We start from the raw sequence: 18,338 nt of genomic DNA, 5'->3' as shown, positions 1-18,338 counted from the left end.
AATAAGTTGGGTCTCGTCAGGTTGCCCCCAGAGTATTCTGGATCTGAATTCCCTCTGAATTTGCCCCTTAGCTTGCTCTCTTCCCCTGGGGATGATAATAATAATAATAATAATAATAATAATAATAATAATAATAATAATAGGATTTATTTATATACCGCCCAATCACTGGGAATCCGGGCGTCTTACAACAGAGGGGATAATAGACGGTTCCCTGCCCTCAGGCTTACAATCTAAAAGACACGACACAAAAGGAGAAGGGAATGGTGAGGGGGGGGAGGGAATCAGGTCCAGCATTCTTCTCTCCCTCTGAGGCCTGGACCAAGGCAGATGGACCGGAGGGAGGGCTCTTCTTCTTCCAGGCAGACCTCTTGGAGCTAGCCTGCCTCTCTCCCCCTCAAGATGGTGGATGAAAGGAAGGCTTGTCTTCTTCCAGGCAGGCCTGTTGGAGCTAGCCTGCCTCTCTCCCCCTCAAGATGGTGGCTGATAATTGGTGACTGCCTTTCGAAACAATCCTCTTTTTGTCCCCTGGTGCCACTGCTGAGGTCAGAATGAAGCATGTAACCATCCGATTGATGATGGGCACCTCGTTCTGGCCTCACAGTGACTGGTACCTGCAGCAGTGGGCAATGAACAGGGAATTCAAGTGAAAAGGCAGCCACCCGTCATCACTGAAAAACCTTTGAAAACCAACAGCAAAAGGTGAGTTTTAAAAAAAGCAGGTTGGGGGAAGAGGCCCTGAATTGGGTACAGGCATCATGAAGACAGCCCTGGCCTGATTCAAGGTTTCTGGCCCTACATTGTGTAAACAGGACTGAGACAGCCTCGGGGGGGGGGGGGGGACTCAGAATAAATACCCATGTAGAATAAATACCCATGTAGACAAGCCATGGACTGCCAAAAAGAACAATAAATGCACCCTGAGCTCTCCCTAGAAGCCACAATGACTAAACCAAGGGTATGGCAAAATACAACTCACTGGAAAAGATAATAATGTTGGGCAAAGTTGAAGGTAGTATGACAAGAAGATGACCACATTACAAGTGGATAGATTCAGTCAAGAAAGCTGCAGCCCTGAGTTTGCAAGTTCAACAGAGTTGTTAGTAAATGGGTTCATTGGAAGTTCCGCTTTTGTAGAGTCACCATAAGTCAAAGCTGGCTTCACAGCAAAAACCAGCAACGATATGTCCTTCCATTTGTACATTCATTGCTTTACTTCATTAATTTAAAATATTCCTTTCACAAAGACATTTTAAGACCTTTTCATGTATGACGATTTCCCTCTGTGTTTCCTTCTGTTGTCTGTTGTCGTTGTAAGGCGAACGGTCTTTGTTATGCTGAAATGTTCGCATTAACCTTGGATTTTTAGTGAATGTAGCTGACATCCTGTTTATGCTTTACCTACACTCTCAAGTTCCTTTATGGGTATGCATGCATTTGTATTTGTATTTTATTTTTTGGCCATGGTACAACATCTGTATTCAGCTCATAGCTGCATAAACTGAGGTCTGCTAGTCTTAACTGCTGCAGTTCATTTGTGCATTCTTGAATGGTGTATAAAACTACACATCAGTGCCTTCAATGTATTGCTTGATTCACTGGGATTGTAGAAACAGCAAGCACACTGACAGATACACAATTGGTTGTGTGATATTTGGTATGCAGCAGAAGGGGATGTAGTGCAACTACCGCTTAACTACAAGAGTGTAGATTTACACCCTGCAAGGACTACATAGGATTTCAGCTTATATATTATGTAAAACTCTTGCCTCTGCCCTAAGCTAATGTCTTTTTCTCCACTGGAAGCGAAAAACACACAACAAACACAACAGGACAGGCAGATCAATCAGCAAGACATAAACAGCCCATCCCTTGCTACTCTTTCTCTTACAAGGCAACTGTTATTACATATGTTATTGCAACAAGGCAACAGAAATGTGTATAACCACCCATGAGAAAGTGCAAATTTTCTTTTAAGACGAGTGAATAAAAGCTCACTGTCTCAAGGCAACTGATAACAAGTAGATTTTCTTTTCTTCAAAAAAATTGTGATGCTAACAGTGCAAGAATGAAAAATCCAGATTTACATCCCAGACTGTGGTTATTCAAAATTCTCAGGAAAGGCTAGGATCACTCTTTTTCTTTACAATTGTGAGCTATTTTGAGTCCCAATTTTTGGGGGGATAGGTGGTGGTGGTGGTGGTGGGAGAAGCAGAATATAATAAATCTCATCATAATAATCTGATGGCAGTCAGATCAAAGTAAAACCTTCCTTAGCAAGCAGAGCGAGATCACTGTCGGAAAGACTGGGCTATTCAGCTTATTTGAGATGTGCTGCTGGAAAAGAGTTCGATGGATACTTTGGACTGCAAAAACAGACAAATATCTGAGTCCTAGAGCAAATGTGGCATAGTGGTTTGAGTGTTGAACTATGACTCTGGGGACCAGTGTTCAATTCCCAGTTTGGCTATGAAACCCACTGGATGACCTTGGACAAGTCACATGCTCTCAGCCTCAGGGGAAGGCAATGACAATCTTCTTCTGAACAAGTCATGCCAAAAAAAACCCCATGATAGGTTTGTCTTAGGGTCGCCATAAGTTGGAAGTGACTTGAAGGCACACAACACAGAGAGAGAGAGAGAGAGAGAGAGAGAGAGAGAGAGAGAGAGAGCGCAAATCAGACCTGAACTCTCTTAAGAAGCCAAGATGTCTAAGGTCCAAAACACACTGCAGAAATATTCCAGTTTGAGATCACTTTAACTGCCCTGCCTCAGTGCTAAGGAATCTTGAGAACTGTACTCTATTGTGTCACCAAAGCTCTCTGACAGAGAAAGACAAATGTCTCAGAAAACTACAGTTCCCAGAATTCTCTAGCATTGAGCCAATGCGTTTAAACTGATCTCAAACTGGATTGTTTTTGTAATGTGGTTCGGACCTAAGAGAAGACTGTCGCACTTTGACCATATCATGTCACCAAAGTTTTAGCTGGGATTTTTTGTTTGTTTCTTAAACTGTTGTAAGCAACCTTGAATCCCATTTTGGAAGAAAGGTGATATATAGGTGCAATAAATAAAAATAAATAAAAATAAGAGATCTTGATTCACTGAGACAATAGTACTTGGTAAAGTAGGAAAAGAGCAAGACTGCATTCCAGATGGATAGACTCAATGAAGGGAGCCAGGGCCCTGAGTCTGCAAGACCTGAGCAAGAATGTTGATGAAAGGGTGACCTTGAGGTCTCTCATTTATAAGATTGCCATGAGTCAATGTCACTTTGAAGGCAGCTAACAAGAACAAACTGTATTTTGGTCTTCTTTGGCTGCTTTGGCTTGGAACTGATCCAAGGTTTTGAGCCCTATCTCCAAAATAGATCCAGCTCCTTAGAGCTATTTCAAGTGCAGTCTAACCTGGATCAGGTTCAGAATCCCATTGACATTGGAGCCAGTGGATGCCACTGCCCTTAAAGCATTGCAATGGATGCCTAGTTGCTGAATCTCTAAGCTGGCCCCATTAATTCCATATTCTTGACTTTTAATGACTATGAGAGCAAGTCGTGGCCCGGATATGTGAACAGGCCACTACAAATGTAATACTGACCACTTTCACATCTGATCACCTAACCCAGAGCTTTTAATGAAACCAGTCTGCATATTTAACAGCCATTCATCCAATGTAAACAATCAATTGCAGAAAAGTCAAATGACATTCATGAATCATCTCCTCCCAGGTAGCAGCCCATGCTGGGGAAGCGAAGGAGAAGCATATAACTCAGGACAAAAAGGTTGCCACGATGGATCCTACTGAAGGATAGCTCACTTGTCTGCCTCCAAAAAATAACAGCCCAGAAGCCCCTAAGTAATTTACAAGCAAGGTATGATGGAGACAGACTAACTGTTTCTCCTCCAGTATCTTGTAACCAGGGCTGCATTTGCACTGCAGAAACAGTGCAGTTTAACAACACTTTAACTGCCATTGTGTATCACTATGGAATCCTGGGATTTGTAGTTTGTCGTGGCACCAGAAATCACAGACAGAGAAGGCTAAAAATCTCAGAAAACTACAGTTCCTAGAATTCCATAGCAATGATCCATAGCTATTAAAATAATGTCAAATGGCAATATTTCTGCAGTGCAGATGCAGCTCGAATTACCCTATCCTCAACAGCTTTGCTCAGGCCTTGAAGATTCAGGGCCATTACATCCTTGATTAAATCTATCCATCTGGAATATGGCATTCCTCTTTCCCTACTTCCTTCTACCATGCCAAAAAAATTATAGTCTTTTCTAATATGTTTTGTCTTCTGATGATATGGCCAAAGTACAAAGGGCTCAGTTTAGTTATCTTGGCTTCTAAGGACAGTTCAGACCTGATTTGATTTAGGCCTATGTGTACAAGGTGTTATACGATGTGTTGTGATGACCAGCTTAAATGACTTGTAAAACTTTTGACAGATGCATCATTTTATGAATCGTTGTGCAAGTTAAATAGAGATTCCATATCAGGAAGCAGTAGATCTGAATACATACCTGATGTTTGGGACAAGCAACAAGTGAATCTTTCCATCTATATGCTTTCCTTCTGAGGTTTTTTTTTTTTTTTTGCCACTTTTTGTCAGAGAATGCTGAATTATGTTGGGCTTTTAAATCTAATTATCCAGCCAGGACTGCTAATAAAATCTCAAGATGCCTGAACTTTGATTTTTTTCCTCCTTCAAAGATTTTAAGCTAGGCTAAAAGAATAAGCAAGATGAAAGATTTTTGTTCTTTTCAAACTGTGCTTTTTTATTTTTTAAAAAATCAGGTTTCACACTGTGGTGTGAAAACTTAAACAGATTCAAGGAACAGTCTATTCTTTACATGTCTATTGAGAAGTGAGCTTCATTGTGTTCAATGGGACTTACTCCCAGTTTAGTGTGGATAAGATTGCAACCAATTAGGTTTATCAGGCTGAAAACTAGAGAAGGCTCCGAGGTAGAAGAGGGAATTTTAGCAGGCATTGCTTGTCTCCTGGTTGTGTTACAAACAACACTTGCTGAAATTTCCTCTTCTACACAACCATTAAAGGTACAGGAGTCCTCTCTACTTTATACTTTTGCAACCCTATTGGACACTATACCACTTTAACTGCCAGGGTTTCATTCTATGGAATCTTGGACTTTGTAATCTGGGACAGTACCTACAATTTTCTTTTGTGCTTCTCAAAGCTTCCAGATGTTTTGGACTTTAGCTTGTCCAACAGTCAGGGATTCTCAGAGCTGAAGTCCCAAAGAACATCTTGAGGATCAGACTTTGGGAAATGTTGCTGTAATGTGCTCTCATGACATACGAAACTAGAGCTCTCTGCCTGAGTATTTTATGAAATTACAGATCTCAAAATTCCATAGGAGGGAGCCATGGCAGGTAAAGCAGTATCAAAGTACTGTAACTGTGTAGGTGGAATACACCCCTAGTTGTACTTAGAGCACACCCACGGAAATAATGAGACTTGACATTAGTCATAACTTAGGATGCAGCTACAGTGTAGAAATAATGCAGTTTGACACCACTTTAAGTGCTGTAGCTCTATCCTATGGAATCCTGGGATTAATAGTTTTACATAGTCTTTAGCCTTCTCTGCAAAGGGTGCTGGTGTCTCACAAAACTACAAATCCCTGGATTCTGTAGGATGGAGCCATAGCCCTTAAAGCAGGATCAAATTGCATTATTTCCACAGTGTAGAAGCATCCTAAGATAAAATCCTATTGATTTCAATGGGTTTCAACTCTTGGCCTAAATAGCATTATTTATCCTTACCGCTTCTCCATTTGAGATGACATTAAAAGGCACAAAAGCATCTAGTCCAGCAAGGTGTTAGAACCCCATCCCCCAGAACATGAATTCATCCTTTCTGGATCGGTTATTACATATCCACATTGTGGCAGAGGCCTGCAAACAATCTTGATTCACTAGGGCCCATTACAGACCGCCCATTGCAGCGCAGAGGAGCCACAGCAGCCAAACCGCGCGACTTCTCTGCGCTGCAAAAAAGGAGTGCGGAAATCGCGCTCCTTCCGGCAACCCGGAAGAGACGTCACAAGTGCCAAAGCGCGCACTCGCGACGTCTCTTCTGGGTTGGGACGTGTGGACGCAGAGCGTCCGCTACGTCAAGATGGCGGTGCCCATCTGTATAGGGTGCCGCCATTTTGACGTATCGATTACGCGCGAGGGGCAAGGCGCATCTGGGAGTGCTACCGCTCGCACGTAATCACAGCGCAATGACGGCGCCTCTTGCGCCCATCTGTAACGCGCCTAAGTTTCTAAAAGAGGAATCACAATTGTAATTTCAGGGTGTTACAGACAATACAGATTGCCTTCCATTTAGCTGGGGTTCAGAATGCAGGACCACTGTGAAAGTGGAAGAAATACAAATAAAAAACAACACTGTTTTAAAACCTGAGCAAACAAGAATCTATGTCCTCCAGTGCAACTCTATGGTCAACATCCAATATCCAGAATCGTGCTGGAGGACCTACAAATGCCTAGAGGAATGTTCTCTCTAGGAATCTCTAGGTCCTCCAGTCCAGCGTCTGGCAAAAGTTGGCCACAGAGTCATGCTGGACGACCTAGATATTCCTAGAGAGACCATATTAACAAAATCTGTGAATAATCAAATCTTAAAAAGGCAAAACTGCAAATGTGGAGGGCCAACTGTGCTCTTACCAGCCCTGAACTAGTAGGATGAGCCTAGTGGCAAACCCATTGTAAACACCTAAGCACAAACTATTTCAAATAGCAAACAATTAGTATGTTCACTCATGTGAAAGATAAATTTGATAAGTACACTCAAAACAAATGTTGCAAAGGGGCAAACACTGACATTCTAGAGGGGAGGAAAAAAACCCACATGCCACGTATCATTGAGCCCATTTCTAATTATAGTGAAATGATGAGATGGGAATATTTAAACCGTAAGACATTAGTCAAAGATGTTGTAACTGGTACAGGTGACAAAACATGGGAGACTTCATAATGAATTACCCACACTTAAGAGAAAGAACTTCTTTAACTTAAGAAAACATCTCCACCACCCTCGCGGTGGCTTTTGACAGCTTAGTTACAGGTTTAAGAGCGGGTGTTCGAAATTCATGTCACTCCATTTGCCGGAGGAGGCTAGGTTTTAACTGTTTCAGTGATACTTTCTCTTGTCATTTGTGGAAATGGAGGAGAGGCAATAAATGGATGCTTTGTGCTAGTTTTCACTGTCATCTAAATAATTCACCAAAATAAGGAAAATTGCTTGTAAACATGAACAGCAAAAATAGTATGTGTTCATTTGGCAGCGTGAAGTGCTGGCTATCAAATCCAAATAAAATTATGACGAATTTTCCAAAGCTGAATGTAACAAAAGTCTTATCCAACATCAGTGGACACTGTGCATCATCAATGGAAAGATCTCCAACTGCTTGGACATTTTCAGCTAACAACTCTGTTTATTCTCATTTGTCTGTTTCAGGGATAATGGAAGAACTTCCATCAAGAGGGTGAGCAAAATAACAGAATACCAACTAGCTTTCAAAAGAAAAATTCTCTAACTTGGTTTCCCCAAGCTGTGGCCAAGTGTGTGCTTTGGAACATAGTGTAAACACATCTTTCAGAAATTAGATTTTGTCATGTTCTCATTCAACACCATTTTTTTTCTCACTTGGGAAAATACTTCAAGAAGGAGGTGAGAAAAGACAGAACACCTTGTGCTTTGAAAAATAAAGCTTCAGATGTGGAGGAATAGCTCTTGTTACTTTCTAAAGGGACTCTACCACTGCACTGAACTTGCCTCTGAAAACAGATTAATGATAAACCTTGGCCTGAAAGGCTGCTAAATGGCAGTTTGGCCCCTGTGCATACTGCCAGGCTTTGCATGGAAGAAATTGCACATTTGAATAGTGCACCTCCTAATTTCTGAGGTAAAGCATTTCTTTTTACTTCCATTCCCATTTGTGCTAGAAACTGCACTCTGGCTGCTTTTAGATATCAAAATAAACCAGAATTTGAGGGAGAGAACTTTATGTGTTATCACTCCTATCATTCCCCAGTCAACATGACAACTGATAATGCTGGTGAGGGATTATGAGATCAGCCATTTTAAAACATGTCTTTTCGAAGCTCTGTGACAAATCACGGTTCGAGTGTCATGATAAACCATGGCTGGGCACCTCGTTCTGACCCCAGAAGGAGCAACCCACACTAAAGATGGTAGTGCCAGGTGACACTGCAGGATGCTCATGTAAACAGGCACCCTGTTTGCTCCAAATTTTCTTAGAAAATCCAGAGCAAACCGAGTTTTTAAAAACCATTTTAAGGAAGGGATGTTGGCCTTTCCTCATGAAGACAGACCGCAGTCAAACTGGGGTTTTGTCCCTGCATCGTGTGGACAGGGTGATGTGAGGGCAGAAGAAAACCAGTGTAAATGACCTGTGTAGACATGACCTAAAGTTCTGCAATTCTATGATTTTTCTGGATTACAGCCCAGATAGTTCATAACAATACATCATTGCTGGAAATTTCCCCTCCCAGTGATTGTATTGCAGCTAAATTCAGAAGGAACCTGGGAATCCAACAGGGCTAGCAGGATGCCATGGACTCTGCTCAGGTAAAGGTCTTGGGGTTTCAACACAGTGAGCCCTGATTCCACTATGCTACTGTTAGCAGCCTTGGGATCAGAGAGCAGCCTTTTATAATTCTGATATGAGGGGATGCAAAAGAGCTCTACTGATGACCCTGGAGAACCACGGCTAGCCAAAGGTGATGAGCTCAGCTAGCTAAATAGATAAAGAATATGCACCGATGTGAGACAGCTCCATCTGCTTCTTTTTAATTTCTGCTTGCTGGCTGCCTCAGAGATAAGATAAGATAATAAGCATATAACAATAAACTTTGATTTTGCAGCAGGTGGAAGGGAATACATTTTTGCCCTGGTAGGTAATTTCTTCCTGATCCACACACTTCCTTCTGGCAGGTTACTCATCTGTTTAATGTAATTGCTTGAGTTATCTTTACCACTCCCTAGGTTTGAAATGTTTTCCATTAGGCTTTGTGTTTGCAAAGTGGAACGGCAAAGTTACAAAGAGAAAACGCTGAAATCTCCATCTTTGCCTTTATTTGTACATTCTCATGCTGTGGTCTATCGATACCACTGCTTTGGTGAGACCTCACCTGGAATTTTGTGTCCAGCGGATAGGCCAGCATGGCCAATGTGTCAGCCTGGCTGGCCCATGTGCACAACAATGTGGTATAGTGCCAGATTCATCCTGGTGCATGTGGATGTCATAGTCATAGTGCCCCAGACTAGTCCTGGATTATGCAGCCAGTGTAGACATGTCCCATCTCGTTGGTGGGTCATGCACCACTAAGAAGCAAATAAATTCCATATCTGTGAGTACAGACACATGCCCAGTCTTAAAGAAGTGCACACCCAACTCTGGAACTCCTTAACTCAAAGATCTCATGCCATTCAGAAGCAAAACATATTCAGTTCTGAAGGTTTTGTGTATCCAATGCAAGTGTCATGTATGAGTACACTCCATAAAAAAGGAATGGAGACACAAATGAACAAACTCCACAAGGGATAAGTCTGGGTTTTTCCGTCTTCCATTGGTGGCTCTCATGTCAGTAAGATGGTGAATCTGCTCTGGGTTTGAGTCTGAAAGAATCTATCCAAGTTGCCAGAGTTATTTTGGGGATAGAATCCAGTACCTTAGTTGGGCCCTTTTATGTTCATGCCAATAGCCAGAGTGGATTCCCTGCTCCACTAACATTGAAGCCACCAGATGTTATTCTTTGCCAGTCGAAGCCAAGACCACACTCTCCTGCCCCCTCCCTTGCTTAATGTCTGATTTCTTGTAGCTCATGTCAGGTCTATAAACCAGAACATTTAAGGATATTCTGCTAATTTTGTATTCACTGATTGTCCCATGGAATATAGGAAGCATAACAGCTCTTTGAAAAAAGCAGCAAACTGAGGCAAATTGGGTTTGGGATGCAGGGCATGTCAGGCTTCCCAGTGGCCCTTGCTTGCCAGTATGATCAGCTAACTGGGTTGCTGAAAGAGTTTTGCTCAGCTCTTCAGTCAATGCAGCCCCCAATGCGATTATATCAATGCCTGTGTTTTACAGATGGGGAACCAGTTAATTGCATTCCTGTTGTGTTTCTATTGTGAGTGCTAGAATCTCTTCTCCCTCTTTCTTTGATGCACAGCTTGGGGAAAGACTGTAGGATTACTAAATAGCCTTTTTAAATGCTTGAACAACATCTAGAAGGAAGCAGAATACTGAATGCTTGGCCTGCAAGGACTGATGCCAGGTAACAGTTCAACAGATGAAGGCTTTTGATATTACAGTGCCATGCTGAGGAAAACTACCCCAGCTAAATTTCTGTTTGACACATGAAAGTTAAAGACAGAGGAACTTGCTCATGTGTTTAGTCTGTGGTTTGGAACATGCATGACCTTTACTCTCTAGAGTGGGAGGAAATCTGTCATTTTTGCTTTCTTCCGTATTCATTTTCACCAGTAACAATTTAAAAATATATATGAATTTCTTTCTATTTTGCATATTTTGGAAAGTTCTCAGAATTATTATTTTTTGAAACAACCCCCTATCCATGTTCTTGATCAGTGAAATCTCAGAAGATTGAACTGGGCTAAGAAAGATTTCCCAGTGTAGACGAGACACTTTTTTTTTTGTTCCACAGCAGTGGGAATATGAACGCCATGATCACTAAGAAGCAACACTGGTTTCTAAACAACAAATCATACTAGATTCATTTTTGTTGTTGTGTGCCTTTAAGTGGTTTCCAGCTTATGTTGACCCTAAGGTGAACCTACAAAGCCAAGATAGTGAAGTGGTTTGGACTTTGGACTAAGACTCTGGAGACCAGGGTTCAAATCCCTGCTCAGCCATGGAAACGTACTGGGTGAGCTTGGGCAAGTCACACTTTCTCAGTAAAGGGAAAGGCAACCTCCCCCATACAAATTTTGCCAAGAAAACCCTACAATAGGTTCTTGTTAGGGTTGCCTTAACTCAGAAATGACTTGAAGGCACATAGCAACAACAAAGGTGAACCTACTACATTTTTTTGGGCAAGATTTGTTCAGACAGGATTGTCATAGCTTTTTTCTGAAGCTGAGAGCGTGTGATGAAACGTAGACTAGGCAATGCTACTCTTAGATGGAATTTTTGTTAATTGATGGACCATATGTCAAGATGCTCATCAATGGCTCCTCATTATCTTGGGGGGAAAGTGGCAGATGTAAAGTATTGTGTGGTTCTGCTCTGGATACAGTTTTGTTCAACATCTTCACAAATGACTTGGGTGCAGAACCAGAGATGATGCTCATCAGACCCACAGACTGGGATGGGAAGCTAATATTTTGGTGTAAGAATGGTTACACATAAGGAACTCAGCTCATCCAACCATGAACTGAATACATCAGTTGTCCAATGACCAAAAAACTACAGCCACTGACATAAAGGAACTTATACTGGTGTATGCCAAAACTGGATACTGACCCTTGAATTTTCTGGATCACAATCACTTGGATTTTACACCATTTCATCAGAACTCCTAGATACACTGCTTTTCCGAATAATTGCCTACTGCTTGCCTGCTCAGATGTCTGTTTTCTTCACTGTTGATACAGTAGCTAGCACTGCAGGGGATCAAAATTATTTCGAACGAGCCAAGAAGAAATCCTGCTAAGGGCACTGACATTTATGAGGATACATTCCACAAACAATAGGATTCCGACATAACATTTATCATTGTTCCCAGAGCTCTGGGCTGCAAGAAGTTGGAATTTAATGCAGCATCTTTGTAATAAAGCATGTCCAGCTGTTTATAATGTCCAGACTCAAGCAAAGACTGGCCATATTGCTTTTATCTCTTGCACAGGAGGGACAGAATCATAGTGTTGGAAGAGACTACAAGGGCCATCAAGTCTAACCCTTTGCCATGCAGGAACACACAGCCAAAGCATTCCTGAAAGAAAGCCATGAAGCCTCTGGCTTTCAGTTTATGGAGACTTTTAGTGCATAGTGTGGAGGATAGGAATCATGTGGTCTTCCAGATGCTGTTGGGATGATTTCTTTTTGGAAACTCATTTCAGTCCACTTCTACTCAGCCACTCCATTTCTGATGCTCCTTCTTCCTACCCTCAATGAACACTCAGCATTCTGGAACTAGTGAGTATGTCCTGTCCTCACTGGGCTGTTTTAGATAATAGAATAGGTCAAAAACAGGTGGGTGAATCTCCATAACCACAAAGAGCTACCCATCCTGTGTTCCTCCCCACTGAGAGAAGTAATGGACACCCCTGTAACCAACCTTGGAGAGGGGAAACCATATGTGCAGATTTTTCTTGGCTGGAGAAGACACAATGAACTTGGGACGCAGGGATGTCAGTGAACATTATCACAACTCCTGACATTACCTAGCACCACTCTGTCTGTTTTGGTCAGCCTCACCTAGAATTCTATACCCATTTCTGGTCACCACAGTTTGAGAAACTGTAGAACAGAAGAGGATGGCCAGGAAAGGGTCCAAAACTGGGTATATTTTAGCTTGGAGAAAATAAGATTGACAAGTGACATGATATCAAATTTTCAATGTCTGAAGGATTGTTATGTAGAAGATGGAGCCATCTGGTTTTCTCTTGGTCCAGAGGATAGAACCCAAATCAATTGATACAAAATATGAAATTTGGACTAAACATTTAAAATAATTTTTGTATCGGAAGAAATGACTGACAGTGGAATAGGCTACCTTAGACAGTGGTAGACCTTTTTTTCACTGGAAGTTTTTAGATGGCTACCTATGAGGGTTGCTTTTGCCATGGCTTTCTGCATGGCAAAGGACTAGACAGGATAGGCATTGGGGTTCCTTTCACCTCTATGATTTGGTGACTCCATGAGATGGCCCTCAGAGAAATTAAAGGGGGTGTTATCTGGCCCCCACTCAAAAATGTTCCCCCAGCCCTGGGATAGACTATGTGTTGCATTGGTCATGGTCCAGTAAATATAAGGGGAACAGCAGAAATTTCCGTCTCTTGAGATGAGAAGTAAAGGATAAGAACTAGATAGGAGTAAATGCGATAACAAGCCTTCTAGTGATGTGTTTACAGCTAAATAATACATGGCATTTATGACCCCAGCAGGCTACCCAGAATCAATGAGCTAAAAGTGGTGTTACAGCTAACACTTGCAGTAATGAAGTAAATATTCTCCTGTTATCTTTTTCTTAGAGTGCAGGGAAAGTGTCCCTGGATTCATGAAACGTTTCTAGCAAAGAGTTAGAGTTGCACCCAATGCCATGTCCTCTTGATTTTCAAGCATAAATCGGGGGGTGGGGGAAAATCTATACAATGATAATTCTACTGGTAGAATGCAAGTCAAATATGATCCATCCACCCATGATTAGAACGTATCCATCCCCCTTTTGGGAGGGGCAATGAAAAGGTCCTGCTACTGAGATAAAAATTCTGATAAAAGTGCAATATTTGTCAGAAAGCTCCCGTGCCCCAGAAAATTACAAATTCCAGAATTCTATAGCATTGAGCCATGACATTTAAAGTGGTGTAAAACTGCTTTATTCTTGCATGTGGCAGCATCCTAGATGATACTTGCATTGGGGGAATAGAAAGAATTTTCAACGTGGTTCTTAGTCTTGATGAGAGAGGCTGTTGTGATATGTTGAGACAGCCTGAAGAGAAATCTGATGAATTACGTAAGGGATGCTTCACTTTTTGTTGAGGTTTGTTTGTGCAAATCTATCATCTTTTTGCTTTGTGAAGCACCGCACATGCAAGCACGCATGAGCCCCCACAGAGATTTTTTTTAAAAGAAGACACAAATATCAATCAATCAATCTGATGCTTCTGATATTTAAAAGTCCATACAACAAGACAGCAGCTATTGTAGTTTAGCTAATTGGTGCAATTTGAATAATTAATTCAATTGGCCTTGCAGATCTGAATGCTCAATTGAGACCTATGGAAATTTCTTGCCCATCTTGGAAGCAATATTGGTGGGGAGGTAGTCTTGATCTCCTACTTGAGAACAATAGAAACAAGAGTTTGCTTCTATAATTTGGACCGATTCATAAGATGTGTTCTTAGGGCTTCAGGCTGATGAGAAATTCCCAGTGAAGTACAACCAACATGGGTAGAAATTGCTTTATTGCAATTTTTTGAAGCCTGGTGAAATGAATGTACAAGAAAAAAATGAGATAAATGTTAATGAATACAGTAGGCTTAATTTTCTGAAGAGGAATTCTAATTCCAAAGAGGAAGGAATAAAAAATGTCTTAAAGCAAAGCCTTATAAATTCATATTTGACAACAAAGGACAGAAGGATGATCAGCCATTTGAAGGAACTAGGATGGAATGAGTAGCTTAATGAGGATGTATTATTCCTAGGGCCAGATTAACTGCAGAGATGAGACATTATCTTCCTAGACACATTGCCCTTGGAGGCAGTTTTCTCCAAACTGGTGTCCTCTGCCTATGTTGAGCTGCAAGTCCCATCATACCAAATGACCATGCTGACTGAGGATGATAGGAAATGTAGTCAGTGATGGCCAGTGTCTTCTATGTCATGTGCCTTATTTTAACATTTTCTTCACCTATAAGCTAGTTTCCATTGCCAAACTGGTCTTGCCTTTTCATTTCCAAACACAAAGAATTTTTAATTTGAATTGACATTCTCACATACCAATGGCATATATGTGTCTGTCCTTGGTTTCCATTCCACTAAATGTATCTGAGGAAGTAGACTGAAGTCTAGGAAAGCTCATGCTGCCAACTTCTTTCTTTCAGTTAGTCTCAAAGGTGCTGCAAGATCTCCCTAGATACTGATTCTACAGACTAACATAGCTGTATCTTTGGATTTTTTTAAACATGTGTGAGCCACCATGAGTCCCATTCAAGGAGAAAAGATATAAATTAAATTAATGAGAGAAGATTTCTATGTGTATAGAGGAGGCCAGTGCATATGGAGGAGGAAAAAGAAGAAGAGAAGAAGAAGCAGAAAAGAAGGAGGAGGAGGGTGAAGCAGGCACAGAAGAAACAGAAGAAGCAGAAGAAGCAGAAGACAACAAAGAAGAGGAAGGCAACAGAAGAAGACTTTTAAAGGAAGAGGAGGAGGAGGAGGAGGAAGAGGAGAATGAAGATGATAAGGAAGATGATCATGGTGATGATGATAGTGGAGGGGAGGGGGAGAGGGAGAAGGAGAAGGAGAAAGAGGAGAAGGAGAAAAATAATCAGACTTTATTCTAGGATTTAAAGGAGTTATTAAAGATGCTGAACTCTATCCCCCAAATAAATTCAGGCTACTTGGATACCCTCTTAAATGTCTGAAATATAATCCAGAGTGCATTATCACACCCTGACATGATTGTGGATGACATAGTCCTGAACATCTGGATGACATTAGGTTGTTGTAAGAAATAGTCCGTGTCCATCTTCTAAGCAATCCTCCTTAATTAGATAATTTTATCTGTTTATTTTTGAAAGAAGAAAAATACAAAGCCATTCATTCTGGAAAGGCAGAAAAGACAGTGACATGCTAAAAATAGTCTAACCAGTTGAAAATGTCTAAAATCAATTATATTTTGATAATGGCCCATGTCCAGAAAATAATAAATGGCCAACACGGTTTTATAGATTTTTCAGTCCTGTTTCTCTCATCTCAAAGTCTCAGTAGATGAGTCTGTTAATGTAGGAAACCTCATTTGAGTGATTTGTTCTTTTACATAGGACAACTGGGATGCTTTTAAAGAAATAGGCATATGTAACTTCTACTACAAAAGCAGCTGCACAGTTTCGTCTTGTGTGCAAGTCCATATTCAACTGAAGACTGCAGAAGCAGAATTCTGAATGTGATGCCACTGTGCACTGCACATGCAGATTGCCTTCTGTGACCAGTTTGCCAAGCACTTCAAGGAGAAAGTAGTTCATATTTGCTCAACACTTTATGCCACAGTGATAGCAGAGTCCAAGGAAGTGCCCGAAATGCCATGTGGTCATATTTCCTGAGATTTGTAGTTTTGTGAGATATTTAGTCGTCTCTTTCAGAGACCTCTGGCACAACATCAAACTACATATTCTAGGATTCCAAAGGATGGAGCCATGAGAGTTAAAATGGTGTCGAAGTGTATTAATTCTTGTGTGGTAGCACCTTTGATTGGCGCACCAGCTATGGCCTTTCCTGGACAGGTTGCCTTTCTATCAACTGAGGCATCAATTTCTTGACATGAAACAGTGGAATAGACTGGACACTCCTTTTCTGGAGGTCTTTATGGCCTGCATATTCTTCAACTCTCACCTGAGAAATATGTGTCTCCAATTACTCCCTCTCCTCATAACTGGCTTCAATATGAGGAGAAAATTAACCTTATAATGTGAAGGGCCTCAGGTAAAGCTTTCCAGTTCCTGAATATTTAATAAGTACCAGCTGCTTGGTACAATTGGAGTTATGAAGCTAAAGCCAACATGTTGTCAGGACTTTGCAGACAGCCCTTGTGGCTAGTGTTAGAATCTTTAGCAATCAGACTACATAACACCGTGCTTAGAGCAATTGGCATACGGCTGATTTGCTCTCAATTACTATCAAGTTGGATTCACCTTATGGCTACCCAGTGAATGAGAAACTTTCAGCAGCCCTCATCAGTTCCTGCAAACTTACTTTTTAAATTGACTCTGTCCTCCTAGAATGCTGTCTTCCTTTTTTCCTACTGCCCCCAACTTTACCAAGCATTATGATCTTTTAAATAAGTCATGTTATTTCATGCAGTAGTTTTATATATTATAGCCTCAGTTTATCTAGGAAGAGTTCAGGCTTGATTTTCTCTAGGACCCATTTATTTGTCTTTTTGGCAATCCATGGTGTCAAATGACCTGCCTTTCTTCCTATTAGCTTTCTTCACAGCCCAGCTTTCACAACTACACATAGAAATAAAAAATACAGTGGCATGGATAATCCTGATTTTGTTATTCAATTGCATATCTTAACACTTGAGGATCTTATCTAGTTTCTCAATAGGTTCCTTTCCTAGTCTTCACCTGGTTTCTTGACTACAGTCTCCAGGATAATTTATGACTGAAGCAAACTGTAGAAAATAATAAATAAATAAATAAATAAAATCTTTATTTATATCCCGCCCTTCCAAAAAGATCAGGGCGGCTTACAAATGCAAACAGTGCACAGATACAGGTTAAAAACATACAACAGCAGCATCAATACCAATACAAAGAAAAACAATAAAAAGCCCCATTAGCCCATCCTCATGGCCACGGAAGAGGAGGGAGGCCCACAGGATGCTTAGTCGGGGAATGCCTGCTTAAATAGGAAGGTCTTGAGGTCCTTCCTAAAATCTATGACCATTTCTATGTCACTGTTACCTGTTTTAAAGTTGCTGAGTGAAGTAACTTTTTTGTAGTTAGGGGGGTTTAGGAAACACAAAAGTACCATGTCCAATCCTGCTCTACATCATGGATGGTGGGTTAGGTTGCCAGTGTGGAAAGTGAAGAAGGCTCTTGTTAGTTGGTTGCATGACAAACAAAACTCTGAAGTTCCTATACAATCATTAAAGGTACACGAACTGTACCCAGTTTCCACTTCAAAATGTATCTCAGTCAATAAGGTGTGTCTGTGTCTATTGAGAGCATGGCTGGTGACTCCTTTTCCTTTTTCTCAGCTCTACAAGGGCAGGAGACTGACATGAGCAGCATGTGAGAGCAAGCCTATATATAGCCTGCCATAAGTCTTCGGACAGAAGAACCTCTTGTGAGAGTTCCAGACTCTTGCAAGCTTTCTCATTTCATGGGAACCTGGGATTTTCACAAGAAGCTCTCTTCTTGTGAGATTTGTGGCAGACCTGGTATAGGATGGCCTCTCTGACATCTACTATCCTGTCTTGTGCTCACCGGCTAATAGAGTGGGCAGTCCCACATTGCTAGCTGAAAAACTTTACAACCTTAGCTGACATTCTGACTTTTGTTTTAATTATTAAAAAGCCCATTGTTATGCTTGGTGGCCCTATCAGAACTACCTCTGCTGATGTTGAATTAGGAGGTGGTCAGTATTAGGAGGTGGTCAGTAACAAATTTGGGTTAGCAAATACTATAGCTACTAAACACTTCTTCAACACATTGCTGCTTTTTTGACCCAATTGGCTACTGTTTGGCCAGGGGACATACTGGGAAAGCGGCCTCACTTTGCTGCCTAGCTGGACACCATCATCTTCCAGCTCAAGGGACTCAGCCCCCAGAACTTCAAATAGGATGTGGCAGTTAAAAAAAAGCCATTGTGAT

This window comes from Sceloporus occidentalis, unplaced genomic scaffold (genome assembly GCF_023333645.1).
Source record: "Sceloporus occidentalis isolate IW3139 unplaced genomic scaffold, rSceOcc1.0.p SCAF_5, whole genome shotgun sequence".
Taxonomy (NCBI): domain Eukaryota; kingdom Metazoa; phylum Chordata; class Lepidosauria; order Squamata; family Phrynosomatidae; genus Sceloporus; species Sceloporus occidentalis.
This window is presented reverse-complemented; position numbering follows the sequence as displayed.